The sequence below is a fragment of the Polypterus senegalus genome, chromosome 6 (genome assembly GCF_016835505.1).
Source record: "Polypterus senegalus isolate Bchr_013 chromosome 6, ASM1683550v1, whole genome shotgun sequence".
NCBI classification, from domain to species: Eukaryota; Metazoa; Chordata; class Cladistia; order Polypteriformes; family Polypteridae; genus Polypterus; species Polypterus senegalus.
In genome coordinates, this window is record NC_053159.1 from 183,307,459 (window position 1) to 183,324,909 (window position 17,451).

A 17,451-nucleotide genomic window follows, 5' to 3' on the forward strand; every position below is an offset into this window, starting at 1 on the left:
GATAAAACCATATGTCAAGCTCTGTGTGCTCCCCGGAGGACGCGGCCTCAAGAAATGGGAAATTGAACAAAGTTTGGAACCACGTGGGCTCCTCCTAGAGTTGGCCAAACTGAATAACTTTGGTCTGAGAGGCGACTGAGGACCCAATGGTGACTCTAGCTGAGCTTCAGAAGTCCTCTGCTTCGATGGGAGAGCCGTTTGAAAGGAACAGTCCTCCATCAATCAGGCATTAATGATTAGAGTGGTTGGACGGAAGGACATGTTGTACTCTGAGAGCATGACAGAGAGACAGACAAACAACTAAAAGCAATAAGCGTGACAAAGACCTGGCACTGCTCATCACCTGCCCGATACCATCCTTACAGTCAAGCATGGTGGTGGGGTGGAGTGCAGGGTCAGGGAGACTCATCAGAATGAGTGAAGCCAAAAACAGAGAGACCCTTGAAGAAAAAAAACCTGCTCCAGAGTGCAGACCACCTCAGACTGGCAAGACGGGTCACCTTTCATCATGACAATGACCCGAAGGATACAGTCAAGACAATGCTGGAGTGACTTTGGGACATGTCTGTGAATGTCCTTGAGTGGCTCAGCCAAAGCCAGGACTTACACCCTGTAGAAAACGAAGGAGCTTTTGGTGGACTTTCAGAAGAAGAAGGAGTCTGCTCCGGGTAATGATGAGGAATGAGGAAATTGAGACAATTAAAACCAACCTACAACTACCTGGGTGTTCACCTGAACGATAAGCTGGGATGGGAGCAGAATGAGGACATTTTGTACAAAGAAGCCCAGAGACAACTCTGTTTGTTGAGGAGGCTGAGGTCATTCGGAGTGAGAGGCCTGCTGCTGAGGACTTTCTGTGACTCGGTTGTGCTGAGTGCCATTTTTTATGCTGTGGCATGTTGGGTCAGCAGTGTCACAGTCAAGGATACTAACAGCCTGAATGAGATCATCAGGAAGGCCCCTTAAGTCCTCAGGGTGAAAATGGACGCTGTGGAGGTGATAGCAGAGAGGAGGATGCTGACAAAAGTGTCATTAATTAGGAAGACCTCCTCTCATCCACTCTACAAACTACTGCAGGGCCAGAAGAGTGCAATGGGCAGCAGACGGCTTCTCTGCTGAAGGAGGCAACGCTTTCTTAATGCTGCTATCACTCTATAGAACTCTGCGCTTTAAATTCATGGATCATTTACTGGATTATTTCATAAATTGTATGTACGGGACATCAGACACCGTGGCCATCACTAGACACTTCATCTCTTTATTGTTTTAGTGTTTATTACTGTGGATTGGTAATACATCACAATTGTTGGTATTTTATGATTTTTATGTATCTTATCTGTTTCATCTTATAGATTTTATTAGATTTTATTAGATAGTTATTAATCTATATGTACTTGTTTTATTTTTGCTGTGAGCTACGGGAACACTTAAATTGCCCTTAGGGGAATAATAAACTTTTTCTTATCTTATCATATGTTATCATATCTTATTGTATCGTATCATAACATATCTTATCAAATCGTATCTTATTTTATCCGCTCCGGCCTTCTTTTCCTGCCATATCTTATCGTATCGTATCTTGTCTTATTCTGGTCCTGCCTGGTCTATTCTTTTCCTGCCATATCATATCATATCTTTCCTTGTCTGCTCTACTCTTATATTATCTTATCATGTCCTATCTTATCCTGCATTTTCTAATCTTATTTAATTCTGTCTTATTTTGTCTTAACTTCTTATCTCATTTTCTCTCATCCTATCTTATCTTTTTTGCCTTTATCTTGTCTCTCCATGCCTTTCCTTATTTGCTCTACTCTTATCTTGTCTTGTCCCACATTATCTTGTCTTACCATGTCTTATCTTAACTTTACTTTGTCTTGTTCTATCTTGTCTTATCCTATCTTAGCGTTCCCTTCCTTATCTAATCTTATCATATCTAACTTTATCTTGCCTTGTTCTGTCTTGTCTTATCATATCTTCCCCTTTCTCTTCCTTACCGTATCTTGTCTTATCTTTTCATGCCTTTACTTGTCTGCTTTACTCTTATCTCATCATATCTGGCCTTGACTTGTCCTATCTATCCTTATCTTATCATGCCCCACCTTGTCTTGTCTTAGCTTATCTTAATCTTGCCTTGTTCTGGCTTGTCTTATCTTATCTTTCTGTTCCCTTCCTTATCTTCTCTTATCTTATATTGTTCTATCTTGTTTTGTCTTATCTTTCCTTTGCTTGTCTTATCTTATCATGTCTTTATCTGATTTTGCCATGCCTTTTCTTGTCTGTTCTACTCTTGTCTTGTCTTAACTTATCTTGACTACTCTTATCATTTATATTATCTTATCTTTTATCTTATCTTGTCTTGCCTTATCTTGCCCTACCTTATCTTGTCTTAACTTTATTATCTAAACTCTGTCTTACTTTGTTCTGTCTTGTCTTCTCTTATCTTACATTTCCCTTCCTTGTCTTGTCTTAGCTTAGCTTTCCTTTGTCCTGTCTGCACTGATCTGATCTTATCCTATTCCCCACACCCCGCACAATAATACTACTCAACCCCTTCTATCTTTCTCTCTTTTCTTTCTATCTTTCTCTGTTCTCTTCCTCTCCCAGCTAGTGTTGTCCTTGACCTCCTGACTCTGGCTACTCAAATTGAGTGAGGCGGCCTCCTTTAAATTGCCCCCAAAGGTATTCTAGGTGCACCCGGATCCTCTTCTGGCAGCACTTCCAGGTGAGGCATAAGTGCTGCAGTCCAGGGCTCCAGAACACTCCAGGCACCCCCTGGTCCTGATGCAATCCAGGGGGGTTGCCCTCTCATATTACTGTGGGCATGTCCTCACCCCTGGTCTTTTCATCAGAAGGGCATCCCAAATAGGCAAAACCCCCGGCTGTCTACCAAAACATATGTCTATATATATATGAAACTCTCCCTGGTTTAATGAAAACACTCTCGCTCTTAAATTAGAGTGTCGAAAACTGGAGCGCAGATGGAGAACAACAAAGCTACATGTCTTTCAAATTGCATGGACAGAGAGTGTTAATAAATATAAAAAAGCCCTCTTTAAAGCTCGCTCAGAATACTATTCTACATTAATAGATAGCAATAATAAAAATCCTTGGGTACTGTTTAGAGCAGTGGCTAAATTAACAAATGGAAATTCAGATCAACAGTGCAAAATACCAACAGATATTAGCAGTACAGACTTTACAAACTTCTTCAATGAGAAAATTAAAAATATAAGATCCCAGATCTCAGCATCACAGTACAAACCAAATACTAGCTTAGCAGACCCTGTCGCACATTGCATTCAGCACTTTAATAATTTTAATCCTGTAACTCACCAGGAAGTCTTAACTTTAATTACTAAAATGAAGCCCACTACTTGTTCCCTAGATCCAGTGCCAACAAAACTAGTAAAAAGTGCAATGGATGTTCTTGCAGCGCCTATTCTAACCGTTATCAATAGTTCATTACTGCATGGCACCGTACCTGATGCACTAAAAGTGTCAGTCATTAAACCTTTACTTAAAAAGTCAGACCTAGACCCACACATACTAAATAATTATAGGCCTATTTCAAATTTACCATTTCTCTCTAAAATACTAGAAAAAGTAGCCAATCAGCTTCAGTCACACCTTACGCATTACAATTTATTTGAGAAATTCCAGTCTGGTTTTGCACTGGTCATAGTACAGAAACGGCACTAACACGGGTTGTAAATGACATTCTGATATCCTCTGATGAAGGAAACTCCACTGTAATTATGTTGTTGGACTTAAGTGCAGCATTTGACACCATTGACCATTCTATTTTACTGCACAGGCTAGAAAGCGATGTTGGGCTTACAGGCCCCGTGCTTGCTTGGTTCAGTTCTTATTTATCAAATCGATTCCAATATGTACAGAAATGTGCTGACAGTACTCCATCATTATACACAGAAGTTCAATATGGTGTCCGCAGGGCTCAGTACTGGGACCTTTACTGTTTTCACTTTACATGCTTCCACTGGGATCTCTCATTAGGAAACATAATGTTAATTTTCACTCATATGCAGATGACACCCAGTTATACCTTTCATTTAAATCAAATGAAGTTTCTCCGATGTTGTCTTTAATTAGTTGTGTTAGTGAATTAAAGGAATGGATGAATGAGAACTACTTGTCTTTAAATACAGATAAAACAGAGATGTTAATTGTTGGAGGGAATGACGCTGATCACAGCAATATTTTGTTATTTAACTCAGTTGGAATCCCAATTAATTTTGCTGAATCAGCCCGCAATCTCAGAGTTATCTTTGACTCTAGCATGTCATTTAAAGCACATATTACAAAGTTGTCCAAAACATGTTTCTTCCATCTTAAAAATGTTAGGAAATTAAGGCTTCTAAATAAACAGGATTCTGAGAAATTAATTCATGCATTTATCTCTAGTAGGATTGACTACTGCAATGCGGTGTTCACTGGCTGTTCAAACTGTTCTTTATACAGCCTCCAGTTAATCCAAAATGCTGCTGCAAGAATTATTACAAGAACAAGAAAATATGAACACATAACTCCAGTTCTTAAATCTTACACTGGCTCCCAGTTAAGTTTAGGGCAGATTTCAAAATCCTCCTTTTAACATATAAAGCATTAAATGGCCAAGGTCCGGCTTACTTGTCTGAACTTATCATGACTTACAAACCTGAGCACATTAAGATCTCAAGATGCCGGTCTGCTTAGGATTCCAAGGATTAATAAAATAACAGTGGGAGGTCGAGCTTTTAGTTACAGGGCCCCTAAACTGTGGAATGGTCTGCCTGCTTCCATAAGAGATGCCCCTTCGGTCTCAGCCTTTAAATCCCGGCTGAAGACTCACTACTTCAGTTTAGCATATCCTGACTAGAGCTGCTGATTAACTGTACAGACTGCATCTCTGTTGTTAGTCATTAGCACTAAAACATAAGTAACATGATTGTTATAATTTGAATACTAACCCTCACCTATTCTGTTTCTTTCTCGGTACTCAAATGTGGCCATTGGTGCCACGGCCCACCTGCCAAGTTGTTTGCCTGCCTATGGTAAAGTCATCCCTGATGGAGGATCACAGGAATCATGGGAAAGAGGGTCCTTTCATCGGATTGGCTGGCCCAGCACTGTTTCAGCCGTGGAATGGCCAAATGGGGGAGGCAGCTTGATGGATGAGGTCTCAGGACTCTAAAAATATCCAAATCATATTATGTGATATCATCTACTGTTAAATTCTGCTCCGTACTTCTAAAATTTTAATGCTGTATTGAGGATTTGTTCTGTTCTGTGTATTGTATTGTATTGACCCCCTTCTTTTGACACCCACTGCACGCCCAACCTACCTGGAAAGGGGTCTCTTTTGAACTGCCTTTCCGAGGTTTCTTCCATTTTCCCTACAAGGTTTTTTGGGAGTTTTTCCTTGTCTTCTCAGAGAGTCAAGGCTGGGGGGCTGTCAAGAGGCAGGGCCTGTTAAAGCCCATTGCGGCACTTCCTGTGTGATTTTGGGCTATACAACAAATAAACTGTATTGTATTTTATTATATACATATATATATATATATAGTACTTTATTTTCATTTCACTTGAACAATTTGAATTTTATTTCTAAGTCCATTACATAAATTAATTCCAGATTGTAATGTAACCAAACAGGACAAACCCTGAGGGGGATGAATACTTTCTCAAGGCTGTGTAGCCAAGATGACTCCAAGCTGGAACTGCTGCCAAAGGAGCTTCTGTGAAATACTAAATTAAGAGTCTGAATACTTCTAGGTGGAGTGGTGGCTCTGAGGCTAGGGATCTGCACTGGCAATCGGAAGGTTACCAGTTCGAATCCCATAAATTCCAAAAGGGGCTCTGCTCTTTTGGGCCCTTGAGCAAGGCCCTTAACCTGCAGTTACTGAGTGCTTTGAGTTGTGAAAAAAGTGCTATATAAATGTAAAGAAATAACTATTATTATTATTATTCAATGAATGGAAAAAGTTCAGTTTTTAGTTTATAATAATTTTGTATACCTTTCTGAAATTATGCTGTCACTTTGTCATCATGGGAGCAACAATGGCAAATGTATCCTTTTAAAGTTAAATCTACAACAGAATAAAAGGGTGCAGAAAGTGAAGAGATCTGAACATATTTTTAATCTAATGTAGGAGCAAAATACTCACTGAGGAGGCAGTAAACAAGAAGATGAAGAAGAAGATGATGATGAAGAATAAGAATAAGAAGATGAAGAAGAAAAATAAGAAGGATAAGATGAAGAAGATTGAGAAGAAGAAAGATAAAAAGTTGATGAAGAAGAAGATGAAGAAGAAGGAGAAGAAGAATAAGAAGATGAAGATGAATAAGAATAATAATAATAAGAAGAATAAGAAGATGAAGAGGAAGAAGACCTCTCCAGGCCTCTCAGGTGAGCTCAGGATGACGGTTGTCACCCTCCAGGCTTATCTGAAGCCACTCCCCTGGGGTCGAGAGGGGTCACTCACATTAACCTTCCCCTCTTTTTTTTCCCTCTGCAGTACTGAGAACACACCCAGTAAGGTCAGTTAACTCCGCCCCACCCGATTCCCCACCTATGAAGCCTGCAGCTGCCGGGAGTTGGCGGCCAGTTATGAAGAGACTGCACTGTGAGACGGAGTTCCTTACAACCTGAAGACAGAGAGAAAAGAATTTAGTTATTCTAGCCTGACGCCTTTCTCATTTTGTTTTTGTTCGTTATTTGTGCTGCCCGTTTCTCGTTATTTTTTCTTGGACTGAATTAAATGGGGATGACCAGGCTGCCAACCCAACATTTATCCTTTTACTAACCACACCATACTGGCTCACAATGAAGGTGACCGTGTAAGGGATTGAAGCGTGGGGCCCAGTTCATTATCCAGAGTGGGACTGCCAGCTCTCCTGTGGTTCTCCTTGTGGAAGACAGGGGGCACTATCGAGCCCCAAACACATGACACAACTGACACACGCACACAGTCAATGTTTTAAATAATGGATTTATTCTACCAAATACCTTCTGAAGAATACAAAACCTAAATGGACATTGAATTCTTCCTTCCTCTTCTTCTTCTAACTCCTCTTCCTCTCGCAAGTCCTCTGTTTTCCAACTCTGATCTGCCTGGATGAGGCTGAGCAACTCCTTTTATCTTGATCCCAGGAGTACTTCCAGTGCCAGGGCATAGCCGGGTCAATCAGAAGTTCCCTAAAGTAGGGGAGGGTGTAACTCCCTGCCACATTCTCTGCCAGCACCCACGGACCCCAGCAGGGCTGCCGCACTGCACTAAAGTTATCAACATTCCCTGCGGGGGATCTGAATGAGCCCCAAAGCCCATCTGATGGGTCAGGAGAGGGAAGATACAGCTTTGAAATGGTGCAACCCGCCAATCTTTCTGTTACATTGGCCTCCCAGCTGGTTAAGGAAATTGGACCAATAAATGCCAGCCCTGTGCACGATGTCCCTTACATCCTTTATACTCTCAGTTTCCCAAAGATGTGAATGTTAAATTAATTTGCATTTGCACCCTGAGATATTTTTGTACCGTAGGAGTCCAGTCTTCATCTCAGGTCACTGGATGGCATCCATGAATCGCAACCATATAGCCAGACAGGAAGCACCAAGACTCTAAAGACTTGGACCTTCGTCTTTTTGCATAGATATCAGGACCGCCACACACCCATTTCCAGTGACCTCATGACCCCCCCATTCTCTCCAAATCCATCTACTGACTTCATAGGAAGAGTCTCCAGAGACATGAATGTCAATGCCAAGGTAAGTAAACCTCTCGATGAGGTCGACACTCTCTCTGCAGACAGACACACTGAAGATGGCCGTGCCCAAGAGGTCATTAAAGCCCACAATGTTGGTTTTTATCAGGACCCTCACAAGCCCAGACACTCAGACTCCTCAGTCACTCTCTCAAGACCTCCAATCAGATCCTCCATTGACTCCATGAAGATCACAGCATCGTCAGCAAAGTTGAGATCCATGAATCTTTCTCCACCAACAGATGCCCCACAGCCGCTGGACCCCCACGACTTTGCCCAACACCCAGTCCATACAAGCATTGAACAGAGTAGGAGAAGAACAGACCGCTGACAAACCCCAGAATCAACTGGGAAAAATGCAGAGGTCCTGCCTCCACTCTGCACAGCACTCACAGTACCAGTGGACAGGCAGGCCATGAAATCCAGCAACTTCAGGGGGATCTCGCGAACCATCAGGATGTCCCACAGGGCAGCTCGATCAACTGAGTCAAACGCTTTATGAAAATCGACAAAGGCTGCAAAGAAACTCTGCCAATATTTGTGTTTGCGCTCGATCAGAGCCCTCAGTGCCAGGATGTGGTCGATGGTAGACTTCTTAGGCGTAAAACCAGACTGTTCCGGTCACTGGTAGGTGAGCAAGTGATCATGGATTCTATTGAGGACGACCCTATCAAGGACCTTTCCCGGCACCGAGAGCAGTGTTATCCCCCTGTAGTTGCCACAATCCAGATGATCACCCTTCCCTTTCCAGATAGGGACGACAAGTCCCATTTTCCAGTCAGTTGGGATGATGCCCATCTGCCAGATGGAGGTAAAGATTAGTTGCCATGCCTGGAGGGCACGCTTACCACCAGCCTGGAGAAGTTATACAGATCCCTGCGACTCAGTGTCTCTTCAGAGAGTCCTTGGGTACCGCAGGTTTGACTTTGTGTTACTCATGGAGTCAAGAATGAAGCACGTGACCTGCATTGTGACAGAGCGTCAGTTATGGCACTACAGCCATGTGGCACGATTACCTGAGGGTGATCCTGCTCAGAGGACCCTCATTGTTGAGGACCTGAGTGGCTGGACCAGGCCAAGGGGATGCAGCAAATCATTTCCATTGGGTGGGACTGGGGGGTTGCCAACCGGGATCCCGAGCTCTTTTGTCGCATGTTGGATGCAATAATGCACTTTACCACTGTATGCTCCCCAACCTGACCTGACCTGACCCTGAGATTCCGTGAATGTGAGAGTGTGCTTGTGTGTGAGTGAGCGCCTGTAAGAAACTGGCGTCCCACCTACGGATGGCTCTTACCTTCCCTGCTTGATCACTGAAGGAAAAATCATTGTGAACTTCAAAAGCTGCTGTTAAAGAAGTGACAAGATGGCACAACATTATGACCCATTCAAGATGAAGCTTTATGGCTCTCCCTGAGAGCTCAGACGAGGTCTGCCAACAGCCCAGTGTGACACAGGCCCTAAATTGCCCTCTCTTCACGTTATTGATGTCCTGTCATTAGTTCCGTCTGCTGGGTGTTTACAACAGCATGTGGCTTCTCGGAGTTGTCGTCATGTTGACAATGACTTAAAAGGAAGGAGGGTCTTTATTGCGCCTTTCCTGCCAATGGACAGGTGTCCACAGTTCATCCCACCCCAGCAATAAAACATCTGCGTTAAGGAGGGCTGGACCTTAAGCGCACTGGGCAGTGTTTTGTAAGACGGCTTATCTGGAGGGCTCTCTGTTGGTGGCTTGGTGGCCAAGTGGATACAAGACATGAACCAACCCCAGATGGATCACCAGTCCTTCACAGGGCATGCTTAAGTGTACACTGTAATAGATTAGGGCTTTCTCGCACCCTTGTACCCTCAGACCACTCGTTAGACACCAGATAAAAAGTCCAATTATTATTTATTATAATAATCTGCACAAAGCACCCTCCTCTCCACAATACTCAAACAAATACAAAATAATCAATAAACCAATCCTCCACTCCCAGACGCTTAGCCACCCTGCCTCCCAACTCAGCTCATCCATCTGGGATTTCCCATAGTCCTTTATACTCCTTGACCCGGAAGCGTTTCACCCTCGCTGTCCATATGACCTGGAACACTTCCGGGTCAGATAAAAATCCTTCTTTTCTTCACCCAGGAAGCACATCGTTCCCTTTGTCCACGTGACTATGACATACTTCCTGCGCATAAGGCAAATAGTCTCTGGGCATCCCTGCAGCAACTCCTGGCGGCCCCCATTTTATCCAGCAGGGCTGTGCACTAAAAGTCCATTGTCCATAATTCCCTGCTGGCATTCGGGGCACCTCTATGCTACAAGGAGGGCTCCATCTGGCAGCCTGGGGGTATTGGCCGGGATGAACGGCCGGCCATGTACCACAACACCAATACTCATTTCAAATTAAGAGTCCCCAAATGACAATAACCTTATGAGATTATGGAAAATCAAAGAGTCTGGGACACTCCACACTGACTCAACATTCACACCCAGGAGGTCATACCCATGAGTTTCATTCTCAAACCCTAGGCAGCACTGGGTGCAAGGCAGGAAACATACAGGGGCCAAATTGGAATTGCTTATCAAACGATCCCGCACATCTTGACCACACTACATATTACCAGCCATCAACTGTCCAGTTTTCTGGCCTCAGCATCCTGTTCTTGGCCTGAGGGAGTGGAACCTGATGTAGTCTTCTGCTGTTGTGGTCCATCCGTCTCAAGTTTCAATGTGTTGTCCATTCTGAGACGCTTTTCTGTTTTCCACAGTTGGACAGAGTGGTCATCTGAGTTACTGTTGCCTGTCTGTCAGCTCAAGCCAGTCTGACCATTCTCCTCACATCAACTTGGCATTTCCATCTGCAGAACTGCCACCCATTGGATTGTTTTAGTTTTTTGCACCATTTTGAGTACACTCTGGAGTCAATTGTGTGTGAAAATACCAGGAGATCAGCAAATACAGAAACACTCAGACCAGCCTGTCTGGCACCAACAGTAATGCCACAGTTGATATCACCGACATCCCATTTTTTCCCCATTCTAGTGTTTGATGTGAACATGAACTGAAGCTCCTGCTATCTGCAGAATTTGGTGGGTTGTGTTGCCGCCACGCGATTGGCTGATTAGATAATCACATGGATAAGCAGGTGTGCAGGTCTTCCTAATATTCTACTCCACGAGTGCACATTGTAACAACTATGGAAAGAGACAGAGAAAGAGTTGGGGCAACTACACTGTGACCTCCATTTAATTGTAGGGGGAAAAAAAAGGCAAAAGAAATAACATGAAAACTCAAAGGTTAGGACGCTGACGCCGGTTCTCCACGGCTTCTCCAGACCCTTTCACGTCTGTCACATGTGCACTGGGTGAGCCTGCTCTCATTTGTGAAAAGCACAGGGTGCCAGTGGTGGACATGCCAGTTCTGGTATTCTATGGAAAATGCCAATCAAGCTCCACAATGCTGGGCAGGCTGTGAGCACAGGGCCCACTAGAGGACGCTGGGCCCTCTGGCCACCCTGATGAGGTCTGTTTCTGATTGTTTGGTCAGAGACATTCACACCAGTGGCCTGCTTGCTGGAGGTCATTTAGTAGGCTCTGCCAGTGCTCATCCTGTTCCTCTTTGCCCAAAGGAGCAGATACTGGTGGGTACTGCTGATGGGTTAAGGACCTTCTACGAGGGGCCCTGTCCAGCTCCCCTGGAGGAACTGCCTGTCTGTCTCCTGGAATCTCCTCCATGCCCTTGAGACTGTGCTGTGAGACACAGCAAACCTTCTGGCAATGCCACGTGGTATTGATGTGCCTGCCATCCTGGAGAAGTTGGACTACCTGTGCCGCCTCTGTAGGGTCCAGGTATGGCCTCATGCTACCAGTAGTGACACTGACCATAGCGAAATGTGAAACAAGTGACAAACCAGATGAGGAGGGAAAAATGTCAGTGGCCTCCCTCCACCTGTGAAACCATTCATTCCTGTTTTGGGGGTCGTCTTACTGTTGCCCCTCTAGTGCACCAAAGCAGCTGAAACTGATGAACAAGCCCCTCTGCCAGTTAACTGACCAGGTCAATAGCCCACAAGTGTCATTGACTTGATGCCCTACTCTCATTCAAAAGGGGTCCTTTCATTATTTTGTGCAGTTTATATATATATCTATATATATCTAAAATTATTTTCGCGTTTCAAACAGTTTGACCACGCAATATGGACTCCTCTCTGGACTCCAGCGCGTAGAAACAGACATTGTAACTTTTTTTTTAATTCCCAGTACTTGATAGTAGAAGACATGAAGAAAACAGCTTTGCTTCTTTCCACTTTTTAACTGCGCCGAGCTGTAAACCGCCTGCAGCGGCAACGGGTCGTAAGAACAAAGTGGACACTGGGAGGCGCAGTTTAAATTTGAATCACGTGGGATGTGTTGTTCAGGCGGTAATGTGAAATGAACGCCTTTAAGCCATCCACCTGTACTGTTGTTGTCTCTTATTTCTGGCGCAAATCCACATTCAACTCATTTTCTACAGAACATTACGAAATACAATTCGTCTTTTCAGATGACATCGTTTGGCAGCATGGCTCCTACCGAACAGTCTAGGTTTATGCTGTAGCTGTAGCAGATAGAGGCGCTATCACTCCCTTGAACCCTCCGGTACCACACCAAACACCAGGTAAAAGTCCAATTATTATTGTTTTTATTATAATAACATGCACCAAGCACTCTCCACTCCACTATATTCATAAACACAATCAAATCAATAATCAATACACAATCCTCCTCTCCCAGGCACGTTGCCACCCTTCCACCCAGCTCAGCTCACTCGTCTGGGGTTTCTCATAGTCTTTTATAGTCCATGACCCGGAAGTACTCCTGAACCTCTGTCCACGTGACTTCTTAGCACTTCCGGGTTGGATAAAACTCTCCTTCATCCCGGAAGCATGTCATTTCCTCTGTCGCTGTGACTAAGACGTATTTCTGGGTTACAGTGCACATGCAAGTCCTTGAACCTCCCTGCAGCGTCCTCTGGTGGGCCCCACGGTATCCAGCAGGATTGGGAATTGAAACTCCATTGTCCAGGATTCCCTGCTGGTCTTTGGGGCACTTCCATGCTACAGGGCGGGCTCCATCTGGCGGCCTGGGGATATTGGCCGGGATGAAAAGCCGGCCATCTCCCACACGACATTTAAAATACCGGGGCAAATTCCGTCAACATCGACAAAAAGAGGTTACACAGAGAAAATGAGACAGAAGCAGATCGAGAGGGGAGGCTCGCTGATTAATGCATACGACAATCACAATTGAGGGCCTCACAAACACCCGAACAACTTGCTGAACAGATTCGACGGATGCAGTCTCCACAGGCTACCACGTCACACAGGCGTCAGTTGCCTGATGCGAGCCACAAATTCTTCCAGATTCTGCATTTTATTTTTTTCCCTTACGATCAGTGAGCGAAGCCACTGGGTAATCTGCTAGTATATATATATATATAAATGTCTAAGTGTGGAAGTGTGTGTGTCTGTCTGTCTGGCCCGGAAGGGCGAGGCTACAGCATGAAGCTCAACCTCGGCCCGCAGCCTCTCTCTCGGATTAGCATGAATAAATCACCACTACAAGCGAACTCTGATTTTTAGCGCAGCGAGCGAAGTCGCAAAATCAACCAGAATGTAAAAGCAAATTCTACAAAAAAAAAAGATCGAAACCCGTGAAGTAGTCCTCTCGTTCGCTAACTAAACAGAGTTAAGGTTACGCCCCAAGGCAGACGCGTGAGTGAGGAGGGCCCCACAGCCCACTGAGTGTCTCTCGGATTTGTGCTAATAAATCGGTACCGCAAGTGAACTATGATACTTAGTGTGATGACAGAAGTCATAAAAATCAACAGAATGTTCAAGCAAATTCTAGAAAAAAACCCAATCTAAATCCATTAAGTAGTTCTCTCATTCGCTAACTAAGCAGAGTTAAGGTTATGCCCTGGGGCAGACGCGGGAATGAGGAGGGCCCCGCCCCCCTCCCAGCAGCCTCTCTCTCAGATTCGCACGAATAAATCAGTACTAAGCACAATGAAAGAAGTCGCAAAATCAACCGAAATGTTCAAGTACATTCTGGAAAAATCCATTAAGTAGTTCTCTCGTGAAAAGCGGACAGACATACAAACAGGTTTAAAAAACTTTAAGAAACTTCACACTTGGACCACGAAATTTGTAAAACCGTTTCTTAGCGAGCACCTATGGGCCAAGGGTAACCTACATTTTAAATTTCAAGTACCAAGTCCTCATGGTTTGGGAGATTTCATGATGAGTGAGTCAGAGGTATTTGGCTTTTATACAGTATATAGAGATAATATGACATGCCATATGACAAGCTATGTTATTCTAATAATAATAATAATAATAATAATAATAATAATAATAAATAATTTTATTTATATTGCACTTCATATTTTAGAAATCTCAAAGTGCTACATAGTAAAAACAAAAATAATAAAACAAGAAAATCTATGTATGCTTCAACAAAATATCTTTCTAAAAAGATGAGTTTTTAGATTCCGTTTCTATATGTTTGTCGTGAAGTGTGACATGTTACAGTGGGATGCAAAAGTTTGGGCCACCTTGTTAGTAGTCATTATTTTCCTGTATAAATCGTTGGTTGTTACGATAAAAAATGTCAGTTAAATATATCATATAGGAGACACACACAGTGATATTTGAGAAGTGAAATGAAGTTTATTGGATTTACAGAAAGTGTGCAATAATTGTTCAAACAAAATCAGGCAGGTGCATAAATTTGGGCACCACAAAAAGAAATGAAATCAATATTTAGTAGATCCGCCTTTTGTAGAAATGACAGCCTCTAAACGCTTCCTGTAGGTTCCAATGAGAGTCTGGATTGTGGTTGAAGGTATTTTGGACCATTCCTCTTTACAAAACATCTCTAGATTATTCAGGTTTGATGGCTTCCGAGCATGGACAGCTCTCTTTAACTCACACCACAGATTTTCAATTCTATTCAGGTCTGGGGACTGAGATGGCCATTCCAGAACGTTGTACTTGTTCCTCTGCATGAATGCCTTAGTGGATTTTGAGCAGTGTTTGGTCGTTGTCTTGTTGAAAGATCCAGCCCCGCGCAGCTTCAGCTTTGTCACTGATTCCTGGACATTGGTCTCCAGAATCTGCTGATACTGAGTGGAATCCATGCGTCCCTCAACTTTGACAAGATTCCCAGTCCCTGCACTGGCCACACAGCCCACAGCATGATGGAACCACCACCATATTTTACTGTAGGTAGCAGGTGTTTTTCTTGGAATGCTGTGTTCTTTTTCCTCCATGCATAACGCCCCTTGTTATGCCCAAATAACTCCATTTTAGTTTCATCAGTCCACAGAACCTTATTCCAAAGTGAAGCTGGCTTGTCCAAATGTGCTTGAGCAGACCTCAAGCGGCTCTGTTTGTGCTTCCTCTTCATCACTCTCACATACAGCATCTCCTTGTGTAAAGTGCTCCGAATGGTTGAACGATGCACAGTGACTCCATCTGCTGCAAGATGATGTTGTAGGTCTTTGGTGCTGGTCTGTGGGTTGACTCTGACTGTTCTCACCATTCGTCGCTTCTGTCTATCTGAAATCTTTCTTGGTCTGCCACTTCGAGCCTTAACTTGAACGGAGCCTGTGGTCTTCCATTTCCTCAATATGTTCCTAACTGTGGAAACAGACAGCTTCAATCTCTGGGACAGCTTTCTGTATCCTTCCCCTAAACCATGATGGTGAACAATCTTGGTCTTCAGGTCATTTGAGAGTTGTTTTGTGACCCCCATGTTGCTACTCTTCAGAGACAATTAAAGGAGGAGGGAAACTTACAATTGACCCCCTTAAATACTCGGATTCACCTGTGTATGTAGGTCAGGGGTCACTGAGCTTACCAAGCCAATTGGAGTTCCAATAATTAGTTTGAAAAGTTTGGGAATCAATAAAATGACAACGGTGCCCAAATTTATGCACCTGCCTGATTCTGTTTGAACAATTATTACACACTTTCTGTAAATCTAATAAACTTCATTTCACTTCTGAAATATCACTGTGTGTGTCTCCTATATGATATATTTAACTGACATTTTTTATTGTAACAACCAACGATTTATATAAGAAAATAATGACTATTAACAAGGTGGCCCAAACTTTTGCATCCCACTGTATATAGTATGCCATTTTATTACCCACTATTAGGTTAGGCAGACTTTCATTACTCCAGAGAACATTTGTTTTCTTAAGGCATGCGACACAACAAACAACCTGTTACTTTAGGTTTTCTTGTTTTAATTTTTGTGACGTGTGACAAGTTATATTATATACGTTTAATCACTTAATATGTTATATGAGTTTTGTGAAATCTAAAATGTTATGGAAAAGTGATTTTGTAACATGTTGTTACGTTATGTAGACTTTAATTATCCCAGAAGGAAATCTGTTTTTCTTTCATTATGTTGTGTGACATCACATAGGACACTTACAGTATTTTCTTGCTTTAGGTTTCTGTGAATTGGGACATGTTATGTGAGTGATATGAGATTTTTGTGACATGAGACATATTATGTTATGCTGTATAATTTTTGTGAGATGTGACATGTCATGATAAATTATTTTGTGACATGTTAGTCGGTTAGACAGACTTTCATTATCCCAGAGAGAAATTTGTTTCTCTGATGTTATATAATGTGATATGTCACAGGATACGTTATTTTATATTTTGTTGCTTTAACTTTTGTTACATGTGGCATTTTATATAACCGGTATATTGCTTTGAGATTCTTGTGACAAGTGACAAGTTTTTTTGTGACATTTTACATTTGCATTGGCGATCCTAAATTGTCCCTAGTGTGTGCTTGGTGTGTGTGTGTGTGTGCCCTGCGGTGGGCTGGCGCCCTGCCCTGGGATTGTTCCTGCCTTGTGCCCTGTGCTGGCTGGGATTGACTCCAGCAGACCCCCGTGACCCCGTGTTAGGATGTAGCAGGATGGATGGATGGATGGATGTTACATTATATGACATGTCATGGTATGTAACTTTATGACATCTTATTAGGTTAGGTAGGTTTTCATTATCCCACAGAGAAATTTGTTTTTGTTATGTTATGTTACGTGACACATTGTTTTAATTTTTTTCTACATGTGACATATTATATGACTGATATGAGATTTTTAGTTATGTTATGCAATATCATTTTTCTGACACATTACGTTATATTTTTGTGAAATGTTACATTTTGTGACATGTGATTAGCTTTGGTAGACTTTCATTTTACTGAGAGGGACATTTCTTATGATATTATTATGTGACACTTGACATTTTATTTATGTTTTATTATGTCATTTATATGACGTGTTAGCTCAGTTATATGACTTATGTGAGATGTGACAAACTATCCATCCATCCATTATCCAGCCCGCTATATCCTAACTACAGGGTCACGGGGGTCTGCTGGAGCCAATCCCAGCCAACACAGGGCACAAGGCAGGAAAGAAACCCTGGGCAGGGCACGCACACACACACACCAATACACACTAGGGACAATTTAGAAACGCCAATCCACCTAACCTGCATGTCTTTGGACTGTGGGAGGAAACCCACGCAGACACGGGGAGAACATGCAAACTCCACGCAGGGAAGACCCAGGAAGAGACCTCAGGTCTCCTAACTGCGAGGCAGCAGAGCTACCCACTGCGCCACT